Source organism: Rhinolophus sinicus, linkage group LG04 (assembly GCF_036562045.2).
Source record: "Rhinolophus sinicus isolate RSC01 linkage group LG04, ASM3656204v1, whole genome shotgun sequence".
Taxonomy (NCBI): domain Eukaryota; kingdom Metazoa; phylum Chordata; class Mammalia; order Chiroptera; family Rhinolophidae; genus Rhinolophus; species Rhinolophus sinicus.
Genome location: NC_133754.1, coordinates 53,852,480 through 53,866,800, shown reverse-complemented (window position 1 = coordinate 53,866,800; position 14,321 = coordinate 53,852,480).

The following is a 14,321-nucleotide window of genomic DNA, read 5'->3' as shown; positions in this document are numbered from 1 at the left end:
AGCCGCTCCCAAGGCCTCTGCTATTATCATCTCCACCTAATGGAGATGGGAACTGAGGCCCAGAGAGGCTAAGTACCCTCTGAAAATGATAAAATTGGGATGAAAATGAAAAGATAGTTCTCCTGGTCAGGCATATGTGTCCTAACCAGGTGTGGGTCAGGCCTGGAAGGAGGCACCCAGGTTTCCAGATCCTTCAAGAAGTGAGAATCAGAAAACAGTTCTGCCTCCGATGAGCTGTGTGACTCTGGGAAAGTGGCTTTACCTCTCTGGGCTTGTTCTCTCATCTATAAATAACAGCATTTGGACCAGGTGATGTCAGGATCCTTTACAGACCAAAACTGGGATTCTGTCCTATTCTCCATCACTTAAGAAACTGTAAAACATTCTATATTTCTTTAGACATTAAAGCAGGAGGTGTCAAACCAGCAGAAAGTAGAAGGATGGGATTTGAACCCAGGCATTCTGGCTGTGAGGTCCTCAGGAAAGATGAGGTTTCTAACAACATGACGTGAACTTAAGAAGCTAGGAGTCCCTGGTTTAACCTACCACCAAGCACTCTGGGCAGACAGCCACTTTAGCTGGTATTTCCAGCCATCCCTCCACCAGAAACATGACCAGCAGGCTTGCTTGTTTCCTGGAGTCTCAGCAAGGCAGAAGAGAATGAATAACAGACTAAATTAATGGGGGAGAATCAAGGCCGTCACCCCTCTCCTTTCCTCCTTAGAAGCTCTTCCCAAGAGATGTGATCTGGAATAGCACCGAAATGCACTGCTTAATTTCCAGAAGAGGGAAAAATGTAAAGTCTCTCAAAATGCAAAATATGTATAGATACACACACATAGGACAATAGAAAGCACTCAAGCAAGCCCATTAGGAAGCACTAATGCATTTCTGGGATGATTGAGGTGGCTCAGCCTTTAGCCTCACGCCTCACAGCTTCCACAAGGCAGCATATTGTTTAATTAAATGATCAAGTGGTTTACACATGAATACATCTATCGAGCAGCGACACCACCATCTCAGTACACCAAGAACACATTAAGCGTGGAAAAGATAAAGGACCCAGGCAGGATACTTGAGGACAATCGGGTTTATCGGAAACGAAACTTCCATATAAAAGTTTGTCCACGGCAGCAAGACCAGCAAGTGGTCACAGGCTGGAAACAGCCTCTCAGAACCCGGGGCCAGGAGGTAGTGGGTCTCCTGGGAACAGCTCCACCTGCCTCCTTGCCTGGCTCTGGTGTCTGGGTGCACCCCACCAAAAGGTGGCACCAGAGGCTGCTCCTGTAACTGGAGGCCAGCCGCTCGGCCAGGGACCACCAGCTGGGGACCAGCCACAGACCCCCCATGCTGGAAAAGAGCCTGAGGGACCCGAATCTGAAATTTCTTTTTTCTAGTTTCAGGTGCACAAACAATGTAATAGTTAGACATTTACACCCCTCACAAAGTGATAACACCACCACCCCACTACCCCTCTGACATTGTAGCTATTACAGGTCCACTGACTGTATTCCATATGCTGTACTCCACATCCTGTGACTACATGTACATTAAATTATAATTGATCTTTCCTTCTCACTCTCCCCACTGTGCCTCTTTCAGGTCAGGGACAGCGCCCACCGAGTGCCACCAGAGCCCATCGCCCACCCACCACCACCACTCCTGCCCACCCACCTCCTCTCACCCAGCCAGCGAGCCAGTCTCCACATGTGTGCTGGATTCTTCACTTCTGCATACAAGTGTGTGCATGTGCAGACACCCATCTGCACACACACACACGTGTACATACACACATAATATATACATGTGGCACTAGTACACATGCACACACACATGCATGCACACCACACATGCACACCCACGCCATGCCGAGCAGACCTCAGGCAGAGCGAACGCAGGCCCATGCACCTAGTTCCCTCTTGCTCCTGCCCCTCTGCCAGTGGATCCCTATCCCCACTCTGCCTCACCCCTAAACTTGCTCCCTTGGCCCTCTTCACTCATCCCCTGGGCCGCCAAGGTCCTGAGCTGAAGCCACAGGCCCCTTCCCTTCTCATTTGACTCCCGGGAGGTCCCGCCCTGCCTGCTCACTGACCATACCCTGGCGGTCCTCAGTGTCCACCCCAGACGCTCTCCTCCCCTCCATGTTTCTTCCCACCTGAAGCCCCTTTACTCCACACATTGGTCTTGATCATATCTGGGTCAGTCTGAGCTAAATATACTCTACAGTGTGACTCTAATTGTGTGAAAATGAAAGGCATGCACATGTGTGTGTGTGGGTGTCATTTACCTATATCCAGATCTATATCTATATCTGTGCTCACATTTTCATTGAGCAATGTTGAGAGGATTTAAAAGAAGTCATTAGGATTAAGTAGTTCTGGGAAGAGTAGTACGTGTGAGAGGTCAAATTGTGTGGAAGACTTTTAGTTCTCATGTTTGATCATATGCAATTATTCTGTGTTTTAAAAAGAAACTAGATAAAAGTTCTGTCATTTAAGCCTATATATTCCCAATAAAGCCTATCTATTCATAAAATACACACTCACATACATATATCATTACTGAGTCTTAAATAATAGAGAAGAGCTGGAAGTGGCAGAGATAACATAGCCAATAAGTTCACTAAACATAATTAAAACCACATTTTCCCAAGTCGACTGAACTGATTAATATTTTGCCTACACACAAACAGCTAAAATTCTCCACTGTACCAGCCACTCAAAGACATCACAGCACTCCAGGTGATAAGAATTCTGCTGAAAATTATTTCCAAGTTTCCTTCCTCTTAAAAGATTTTATTTAAAGTCTCATCTTTCATAATGGTTTTACTGGTAAAGTCTGTACACAGTTGAAGTTGTAATAAGCTAAAAAAAACTGAGAATAAAAAATAGGAATTATAACCCCTGAAATGCCCATGACTATGAATTCAAGACAGTTTTATTAAACACAATGGCTGAACATGGACTTGCCTCCACCTTCCTACGTAAAGAGAATCCACGTGCTCAGGCTGGAGGAAAGCCTCTACGTAATCCTAAACACGCCAACAGTCCGTTCCCAGAGATTCATGCGTTCCCTTAGCAATGAAGCCGTTTTCAAGCGAGGTGGATACCCTGATCAGCCTTGTTCTGTCCCTAAAAACTTCTGTCGAGTAATGTATAACCTTAAATAAGTAAAGTTGTAAGTATATAAATAAATTAATCATTATAAACAATTTAAAACATAATACTTTAAGTTAGGAAATGACTAATGAAATGTTTGGGGGGGAGCACATCTGGACACAGAATAGAAATATAGGGAGAAACTCAAAGATAGGCAGACAGAAATAAAACTTCAGAAATAAAACTTCAGGAGGGAATATTCCAGAAACCTTGAGTGCTATAAGGAAGAGAAGCTTTTCATTATGACACGCAGAAAGGATGGTGACCTGCAGGAGAAAATAAATTGCAGGCTACAAAAGAGACCCTACTTGCAACAACTTCCATAACTTCCATAAAGCTCTGCTACTTGGTGGGATATTTGCAAAATGCAGCCAGTATGGAAGAATAAAGATAAATATAGATAGATACAGATATATAGATCCATAGCCTATATATTCATCCACATCTAACTAAAAGATTCACTCCACTGACCTTAAACATATACCAGCTTCAATTCAGTTTTGCTAAACAAAAGATGGCAAGCATCACGTATCAGAGGATATCCATTAGTGCACAAGGAAGCAGCGAAAAAGGAAAAGATATCAGCACTTGATTATAGTTATCTTAGTCTGCACAGGCTAAAAAGCAAAGGCAAAAACTGAACTGTAATTATTTTATTCTACATTCTTCAACAGAGTGCGTAAACAGATTGCATCTGAGTCAGGACCATGTAGGTCGGGACCAGTCTTTCAGGGCTCTGTAATGGACTCGTGGGACAGCTCATTCACACACAGCTTCCAGAAGTATTCATTTTACATGGCATTAGTAGCCCCCAGGGTTCACCTACCACTGGCGAAGCCTGCATCACGATGCTCTAGGCAAAACCATTTATTCAAACTATTGCTTAGTCTTCCCAGACTGTTAAGGCTTTTCCTGAAGTTGTGTTGCTATCCCCTTTATCTGGAGTTTAATGCATACATAAGCTCAACTGGACTATTTTAAACCAGGTTTTTTCTAGACTCCAAGGTCTGAAAGGATGCTACATTATGCTAAACGCATGAGCTGCCTGCGGCCCCCAGACGTCTGTGCCAATTCACTGGGATCGCTGGGGCTGTGAGGGCCCCCTACAGGTGTGTGTGGACACCTCTGTCCTGTGGTTCCCAGAGGAAGCATCACACATCTTTCTGTTACATTTCCCCTTTCTTCCTCCTGATGCCCTAAATCCTCTAATGACAATGTGAAATGTGCCTTGCATCTCCTCCTTCCCTCCTCTGTGCCATCTGTCAAAGTCCATGAGTTGTTGTCCCAGCACAGTGGACAGGCTGGCACCTAAGTACCTGAGCTCAGGTGTCCCCAGACTCTCCCAGGTGTCTGTGGCACTGCTTAAGCCCATGTCATTCTTTCACAATGACTGATAATCACATGTTCATTCATCTTCAATTGTATTCATTCCCAACCTTATTTGTGTTCAAAGGTGTTTGCATATTCCTCTCTAAAAAGGCAAGAAAAAACTATCTTTACAGGTACCTATGTACCTCAGAAACACATATTCTTAACTGGGTGACAATTGTGCCAATTCTTTTCATTTTTGCTGTGAGTCAATTGTCACTTAGTTTTGTCTGGCAAGGAAGCAGGAGTCTGAGAACAAACGGTAGTGGAACGCTGTCGTCTTTCTGCACCAGACGCAGGGATGCCTTCCAGCATCTCATCACTAGATGGCAGTGACCCTCACAAATTCCTGATCAATGAGCCACTGCCTTGCAATCCAAACAGGCTGTTGTTTCCAGCAGTTCTCCTTACAAAGAAAACACCAGCTGGTGCATTTTGTCCTGACTGCTCAGACCGTCTCCATCAATCTGGGCAACCATAGTCACAAAGAAACTAAGTTTAAGACCCCGAATTCAGAGCAGGACACGTAGAGAACGGGATGTCGGAGTCTTCCTCTACGCTGTGGTAGAGATTGCTAAACTGTCTGCCTAACAAAAGAAAATGTATTATTCCAAACCAATTTCCAGCTAAACACAGGGAACAAAGGCAAATCTACTATTGCAGACGCCTCTCCCTCCCGCCCACCCCACCTCGCTCTGAGAGGTACTAGGCCCTAGGAGACAGGAAGAACCCAGGCTAAGTTCACCACAATAGGTGTGGCCAAGGTGGCAGACCACGACTTTTCATCTGTAATACAGAACTTAATTTCGTAAGTTAACCCACCCTCCATCATTCATATTTCCTCTCTCTCTCACTCACACACACACCCCATCTCCTCCTTTCCCTCCACAGCAATCCTGAGTTATTTTACCAAGGAACACCAGGAGAAAACAGAAAACATAGGGTGGTTTTTCTTTTTACTGTTGCCTATAACTTTTTGTCAATTGCTTCTTATATGAGCAGAAGCATTTTTTCCCAATAGAATTCACAAGATTTGAAAATCTTAGTTGTTCATGCCCTGTCTATGGACGATAAGTAAATCTGAACCATAAAATATAAATGATTTTTATAGTTGGTAATATAGAATATTCCATAAATAACATTACCTCTAGAAATCCTTTGAAATCTTCAGTTAGTCTGCAGTGTCTGGTTTGTCAACAATACGGCAGCTTTACAGAAGTTAAGGCGGCCAGCACGTCCTTTATACTGTTCTCTTTACTCCAGTCAGCTCTCTTACCCATGTCACCTTCCTCCCACCCCAAATCCTCACGCGATCCACTGACTATTGGAGGTCTTGACGTAGGAGACTAAGAAAGGGTCCGTTCACTCCTCCTTTATGCACTAAGACAAAATGCGCCTTCCTGTATCCGACACCAGCCCACCAAGTGAACTGACAGGTGCTGACAAATGTCCAACCCTCTCCCAAGAGACCACCAACGTTCTATGTAGACCTTCCCGTACATCCTCCCCGGCCCACACAGGCCACGCAGGCCCGCACACCAGCAAAGCACACAGCCAGCCTTCCTTGATCCTGCCTCGCTGTCACACCTGGGACCTTCCCAGGTAGCCTGAGCCAGGGACTTAGCAGCCTGACGTAGTGGCCTAGGAGCAGCTCTGCCACTGCTGGGTTGATGGTGAATCAGAACTAGTTGGTAAGGGCTTGAGGATACCGACTTGGCCCCCCCAGTCTGAGATTCTGTGATTTCACAGATACTCAATATTAAGAACCCTAAAAAGAAAAATGCCTGTTTTCCAAAAAAGACACCACGTTTACACCCACCTAAGGTTCCTGGACCCCAGGTACCAGAGTCAAATACAGGAACCAGATATTTCCTAAAGCTGCAGTTTTTACAAAGACACAGGCCCCACAATAAACTAGAATTACTTACACGGCGCAAAGCCGGGATTAAACTAGGCCGTATTTAGTAAGATGAAGGCCTGAACACAAGGGAGACTCAATTTGTGCCAAAATAGTTACACATTTTTAAGTCTGTCCTTTATTTTCCTTTTATAAAATATACTTCTAAAAATCACTCAAATGTTTCCATTAGTGATCATTTACACATATAAACTGATTATTTCAGTTTATAGAGAGTTACACTTTTACAGGAAACTATCTATAGATTAGAGTCTCTCTCACTGTTATGGGAGCCTCTCCACTGCTTACCTGCACCCGAATCACCGAGGATGTCCCAATTACTGAATCAAGTGCTGAAGGTGGGGTTAGAATTCTGCATGCTAGCACGTTCCCTAAGTGACTCCTCTGCCCTGGTCTAGATCGTATACGCCCAGCCAGCTGCCCCTAGAGGATGTTTAGCCAGTTGCTTCAGGAGGGCCATACCCAAGAGGACACAGCTGTTCCTCTGGCCCCTTCTCCACATCACCTTCTCCAGGGAGGGTCTGGGATGCATGAGCCCGCCTTCCCCTGCTGTATGTCTGCATTCCTCAGAGCAGCCACCACTTTTAGTCATCTGAGCTTGTGGCAGAACACTTTGTCCAGTAGGTGCCTATAAATGCTTATAGATGAAAGAAAGACAACGGTGGAGTCCCCACTAGCATTTGGGCTTTGAAAGTTGGTTCTAAAATGAGAGCAAATGCCACGACCAACATGTGTTAAAGACACAGCAGTAGAGCATTAGGCTGGCACATATTCTAAGATGGACTCACGTACTGTGAATCTGCAATAAGGGGAGCAGGTTGTGCAATGAAAACAAAGCACATAGACAGTTCTGAGTTCCAGTCTTGGCTAACTACTAGTTGTGAGGCCTTGATGGCATTGCCTAATGTCTCTGGAAGTCTCGACATTGGCAAAATAAAAAGGACTAAGTAGGCAGGCATGGGCAGTGACGCACTGAGCTTCAGCGATACCCGTGGCTGCCAAAGTTTTTAGGTTGAAATCCTACTATTGTTGGCCTGCATTTGATCAGGACAAGTCCAGAAAAGGTGCCCTATTCATCACCAGCTAATGTTATTCATTCAGCAAATGTGTACTGAGTACCTGTTATGCTCCAGGCACAGCACTGCTCCCTAGGGAAGACCCCTTTTCTGTCTCCATGCAAGCTATAGTCCAAATTACCAGTAGACTACAGACCTTTCCTTGAAAACTGCCAACAGTGGGTGGTGAACACACAATGGGATCTACAGATGATGTAATACAGAATTGTATACCTGAAACCTATGTAATTTTACTAACAATTGTCACCCCAATAAATTTAAAAAATAAATTATAAAAAAAATTAAAAAACTACAAAAAAAAAGAAAGAAAAGAAAACTGCCAACAGTATGAAATGGAGGAAAATCCAAGAATATCTTGCTGTATTTAGATTAAGAATCCCCAAAGGATCCAGGAAATATTCTACAAAAGAACAGCACGCTACCTAACCAGTATTTACTGCACAGAGGTTTTAGGTGCCAGATGGTCAAGAAAGAATGGCGACTTAAGGCCCTATCTAGAAGCCATTAATCCAAGACATAACAGGGTAATTAACATCAGATTCCATTAATATCAGGAGAGTACTTGTGACATTATTCAGTTAAATTGCTGTCTTTACTACATATAAATAATCCTGATACTAATTCAGGGTTTCTATAGGTTATATAGATATTACTTCAATGAAAATAATTAAAGGAAGTCTAACACATATTTTTATGGAATTATGATCTCCATCTTGTCAACTTTCATGGAAGAGTTATGAGCTCTCTGGGAGCGCATTGACTGGAATTAACTCCATACATCAGCAAAGAATTTTCCTGATAGCAACTCTGATTTACAGTGCACCTCTCTGGTAAAGAATGTGCTTTCTAGGTGCACAGTGAGCAGTTACAAGCTTCCTGGGAAGTTATCGGCTGTGTTTTCTGGGAAGACAAATAAAAGAGCCTTTCTGCCCCACGAAACCAGGTTCGCGAGGAGTAGACAACAAAGGGGATATCAACTAAGGTATAAACTGTTGACCTTTCATTCATGAGCTTGGGAGACAGTTTCACTCTATTCATTATCTGGTGAAATCCATTACAGATTTATAAGTCACACACAATCAGACCACTGCTCCCCAGTCCTACACTGAAAGGAATAAGACAGCACTTATGAGCAAACTCATAAGTGGGAGCCCGCCCAGAAACGTCCACTGGGTCCCTGCCTTTCGTTATTGTCCAAAATAGAACCAGTTTCTAGTAGAGAAGGTCTCCCTCTATGAAATCCCTCCCCCTGCTTTGCAGGAACTACTTAGCTGTAGCTTTGTTTACAAATGCTGGAGATTTGCACAGGTGGCCTTGCCCAAATCATGGTCACAATTGGATAATCTCTGAGTATAGTCTCACAAAACATGCCCATACACCTTTCGATATTTTGCATCCTATATGACCCTGTTAAGATGAAATTAAATTATTGTACTGTTTTTGCCTGTAGGTTCGAGAACTGACAGCTTTTCTTCCAGAAGCTCTCGCACTCAGGACAGCTCACTTAGCAGGCACTCGGTGCCTTTCAGTATTGCTGAAGAAGGAAGGTACTCTGGAAATGGACGAAAAAAAATATGTCCTTCAAAGTGAACGCTACCTAGAGACAACAAATGACGTGACAGTGATGGGAGTGAAAGCATGCATGCTGTATGTAGGTGAGTCCAGGCAGACAAAGAACAGAGTCATCATCGACAACAGGAGCAAAGAGACCAGTCAAGAGCAGGTAGTAATTTCTGTCATGTCCATTTCAGCTGCCTTTTCTGTACATTAGGGATACCTCGGAGTAGGTCTCCAGTAAGTATTTCGTAGATCGAGATTACCTCCTGTTGGAGTCCCACAAATATAACTATACTTTTAAAAACCTGAGAACATTTCAAAAAGACAAGGATGTCAGTATTTAACTATATGTCTACCTGATAATCATGGCTTGTTCCAAATAATGTGAAAGCATTTGAAAGTTTTAGTATGCCATGATCTTCACAGATCGCAATGTTAGTCTTTCTGCAAATATCTGCCCCACCATAATCTATACAGGAGAAACTTCAAGCAGAGCTTGTAGCTAGTTGTACAGTAATCTGAATTTTCATAATGGGATAGGGAAGGAAAGTGAAAGGAAAGTAACACTTATTGAGTATACATTATGTCAGGCTAGATGCATGACATATATAGCCTCACTTAGGCTCTGCCTAAAGGCATTTTTTGGTTTTTATTTTTTTGGAGAGAAGAACGATGTTTTTTAATTGACCTATAGTTGACATACAATGAAATCTAGATATTTAAAGTGAAAATTTGATGGGTTTTAACATAAATGTGCACCCATGAAGCTATTACCACAGTCAAGACTGTGAACATATCCATCAACCCCCAAAATTTTCTCATGCTTTATAATTCTTCCCTCCCACCCATTATATATATTAAGCCTCAAAAATTTGTTTTAAAAAACATTTAGTAAGTTGAAACTAAATTTTCCACTGATCTAAATACATGGAATTATAGAGCAAGAAAGCCTTGTCACTGGCAGCATTCCAGATCTTTCCTCTCTGGTATTACAGGGAGGATTATCTTATTGGATGGGAAAGTGCACTGTCTTCTAAGCTCCTTTCCAACTCCAAGAAGCCATGACATAAGGAGCTTAGAGGGTCTAGAAAAATACAATGATCTTGCTTTTCTGATAGCATTGGTCTTAAGGGATTTACATCAGAGTCTATCGTCACAGGTATCATCGCAATATAAACCTCACACCCTCTGTTCCACAAACAACTTTGCCTAATCCATTAGCTTTTTGTAACAGCAAATGTGATTGGTCAAAGGGATAACAGTGCTATTCTGGATTTTTTCTTTTAAATCTAAAGTTAAGGACATCATTTTCCTCGTTGCAGGCTTCTTAAGGGATATTAGGCTGAGAGTTGATGCTGGAAGAAGGAGGTCTCAGAGGACCAAGAACAGGGGCGGGACCTATATACACTGAGTGCGAGCTACATGCCCGGCAGTGGGACCTCCCAGGAAGTATCTTCACCTCTATCTGCCACCTGAGCTGCCCATCCTGTAAACCACTCAGACTCACACGGCTGCTGGGCAATAGCACCCAGATTCAAATTCAAGTCTGAAATCATTGCCTGGGCCTTTGTCCCCAGACCTGCTTGCCCTGGGCCTAGAGGATGCCTTTGATAAAGGCTTTAGAAGAGGCATGACCCAGTGAATAGGTGAACACATGGATATGTGCTCCCAGGGGCAGAAACGTTCTGGTTCACCTCTGCAGTCCCAACGCTCCTCACCGGGCATGGTATAAATAGCTCCCTAAAACTCATCTGTTAGTTATGTGTACAAGACATGTTTGTTCAGCACACACTTCAGTATCGATATTGCCCAATGCACTGTCAGGAATGCAAGATGAGCCAAGACCCTTTTTCTCTCAAAATGTATCACTAGGAGCTTCAAAATCAGAGAAAGACCTCTATGACACTAGAAGGAAAGATAGAGGGCTTCATACGACATCTCTGTCCCAAATGTTCATAAAAAATCTCTAAAATATTTTTTGTGGACTAATTATGAAAACAACACTACTATACTCAGCGTCATTATGGTCTGGGCACAAAGCATTCTACTATGTTCTCTCTCCTGATTTTGACTTGATAAAATAACCACACAGTGTCAACATTAGCCTTAGAAGCTGGCTTATCCAACTTCCCCTCAAGGGAAGACTGTACTGTTTATAAAACACCTGGCAATCAATTGTCCAGCCTCTACTGAAAACATCCTCAGGACTCAGCAATGGACCCATGACAGACATCTTGCAAAATCTGACCCCAGTCTTCATGCTGAGAAAGGCTAGACAAGCCACCAGGCAAAAGCCTGATTAGATCACAGAACCAAGAGCAACACCCTGAAATGAGAAGGGAAGAGAAGGCAGCTGTGAGGCTGGACATACTTGCTTTAAACCACAGCCCTCACTGGTATTCTGCAGGCTCTTAGTTCCCAAATCTGGCACCATGCCTAGCTCATGCATGGCAGCTCCAGAAAGATGTGCTCAGTGAAACCAAGGCAGCACCGTCTAAGGAAGGATCCATGGCTGGTGATGACAGATTGCTTCTTTAAGATTCTGACCTAGAACATTTCCCTGGAAAAATCCAGTCCCAAATGCTCAAAGTCAGAATCCCACAGTTCTCAGCTACTGCACAAGGCAACTGATGTCAGATACCGGCTGTTGGAGAAACTGTTGCACACTTTAAAGATCAAAGAGGGAGTAGGAGATTGGCAAAATGGCTCCTTGGCTATTGAACACACAATTGTTGCTCACGCACAAAACATTCTGGAACTGAAACCCAGAGAGAATAAAGCCTGAGTGCGATGTTGGTTTTTATGCCAGAAAATACAGAATCCAAGTGACTTCTGGATCTATTGCTGGATGTCTGCTGGGCAGAAAGCTTTGTTGTTTCTGATACAACAATAGGAAGAGTTCTTTCTGTTTGTACACGGCTGAGTTAATGTCTGGGATGGAGACAGAATGTACAAAAGTCTTCTGTCATTTCTAGACAAATGGCTCGGATATTACCCGTGCCTGTATAGTAGACACAGAGAAATTAGTTTTTCTGGGCCATTGAGAGCCATCCAACTCTTTCAGATCCAAATCCCAGATTAACACAGAAGAAGAGGCTGAGCAGAAGTTTGTGAATATGCTTACACCTTCACTAACAAAGAGGCTCCTGCATGAAGTGTTAAGGGCATCAGCTCCTGGGTCCACCTTCCACCAACTCAGTGCTAACACCTGACCCTGGCTTTCAGGCTGGCCACACAACAGGCCCAGTCTATCCACCAGCTCTGATTCCTACTCCCTTCCTTTACCGAGATTCTGGCTCCAGATGAACTGAAAGGCTAATAGTAAAAATAACAAAGGGGCCATTTTCTGAGTACTTACTGTCAAGCACTTACCTGGTGTATATGGATGGATGTGTGTGTGTGTGTGTGTGTGTAAATATGTGGAAATTTTGAAGATTTTTCAGTTGGAGAAAGGGAAGTTACTTGCAGGAATAAAGATGTCTGCAATAGAGAAATCCTATACAGGAAGTGAAGGCTTGGGGCACAAAGCCAGATTTTCCTCAGGGGCAACTGTAGACTTAGATGCTCTACCCGGTCGAGCCACTCACTGCTAAGTACATCTCTCCCGGTTTCTCTCTCTCTCTCTCTCTCTCTCTCTCTCTCTCTCTCAAAATACTGTCATTTCCCAGTTAACACATGATACAACAGATACATGTCTACAATACATGGTCCAGAATGATGCAGATGCTCCATAAATATCCAGGTTTTGACGGTCCAGGATCCCTCAAAGATTCCCAAATATTTTTTAGGCTATTCAAAAACACCCTCCTCTTAAAAAGCCAGACACAAAACACATGCCTCAAACCAAGCCTGAGAGCAAGAACATGTTCCCGTGTCATGTGTGTGTGACCAAGCTCAGTATTTGCAGTAGCCACAGCCCATCTGGTGTCCTGAGAAGTCTCAACTACTCTTGACCAGGAGAGTCAAGCACACAGAGGGTTGGGGCTAGGAGAGCAGGAGCTCTGAGCCGAAGAGAGGTCCGGGTGAAGAGGCACAAGAGAGCCTGCTGTGGGCACAGGGTCACAGGTCACAGGTCAACCCTGCAACTATCAGAAGAGTAACTCCCTGAGGCAGAGGGAGACACACCAGGCATCTGTACCCTTCCACCCACTGGGCCTGGGGATCACAGTCCCTCAAACTGGCCTAGGCACTGATTAATCCCAAGGTACCATGCCAAGTATTAGAGGATACAAAAAATATACAAAGGACACCCTCACTGTCCCAAGAATTTAGCATTCAATCTGGGGAGAGCCAAGCAAGCACTTTGTGCCACCATCCAGAGCCAAAACAACTGAGACTGACGATCAGAGCTTTCGGCCCACATACTAGGCGTAGGTGTGCTGCAAGTTTATGTTCAGTGAGTAGACTGGAGGGAGGGAGAAGAGGAAAAGATGGTCCTGTGGCCATCAGAGCACCAAGAACCTGCTGAACAGAGAGCCACCTGGAGCACGAGGCACCCTGGGTACCACCAGGCATCAGCAGTGATCATGCCCCACTGGGGAAGCACAGTGCTTTGTCCTATTCCATAATGAATTCCAAGTCTGGTAGCAATTCTCCCACAGTTTGACATTTCTCATGAATCAATATGAGCTTTGGTTTCTGAGATAGAAACGGGACTAGAGTTAGACATAAAAATTCATCAAATGGCTCTTTCATCATCTCCAGCCCCTAGAAGCACGTGGGATGAAAGGACTAGAGTGTCTGCTGATGGTCTCCTCACTGTATCCTTCTTGGAATTCCATGTTCTTTCTGTTACCTCTCAACTGGCCCTAGTGAGATCCCACTTAGAGAGGCTGAATGGATGGAGGGGTCACTCCTGGTTTCTACATGTGGCCCTAAATATGCCATATCATTTCACTGGGCCTCAGTTTCTCCATCAGCCAAATGGGGTTGTCATTTCTGTTCTGAGGTGGAGAGAGCTTGTGAGATGCCCAGTGCTGAGCCTCCAAGTTCGTCTGTATTCCAGACTTCAAGCACCTTACCCAACTCCCTCCCCTAAAAGTCATCCTGCCCACATCCAACAAAATCCTAAGTGGGCAGGAATGACATCTTGTCCCAGGATGATGACAGCAGAATCTGTCATCCCCCCCTTTCATTTCCCCAGCAGAGTACCCAAGCAAGCAGATTACCCACCACCCCACATAAATGGCACTCTCCTATACCCCAACATCTCTTCTTCAGTAGCTATTTCACCTTCCCTTGTCC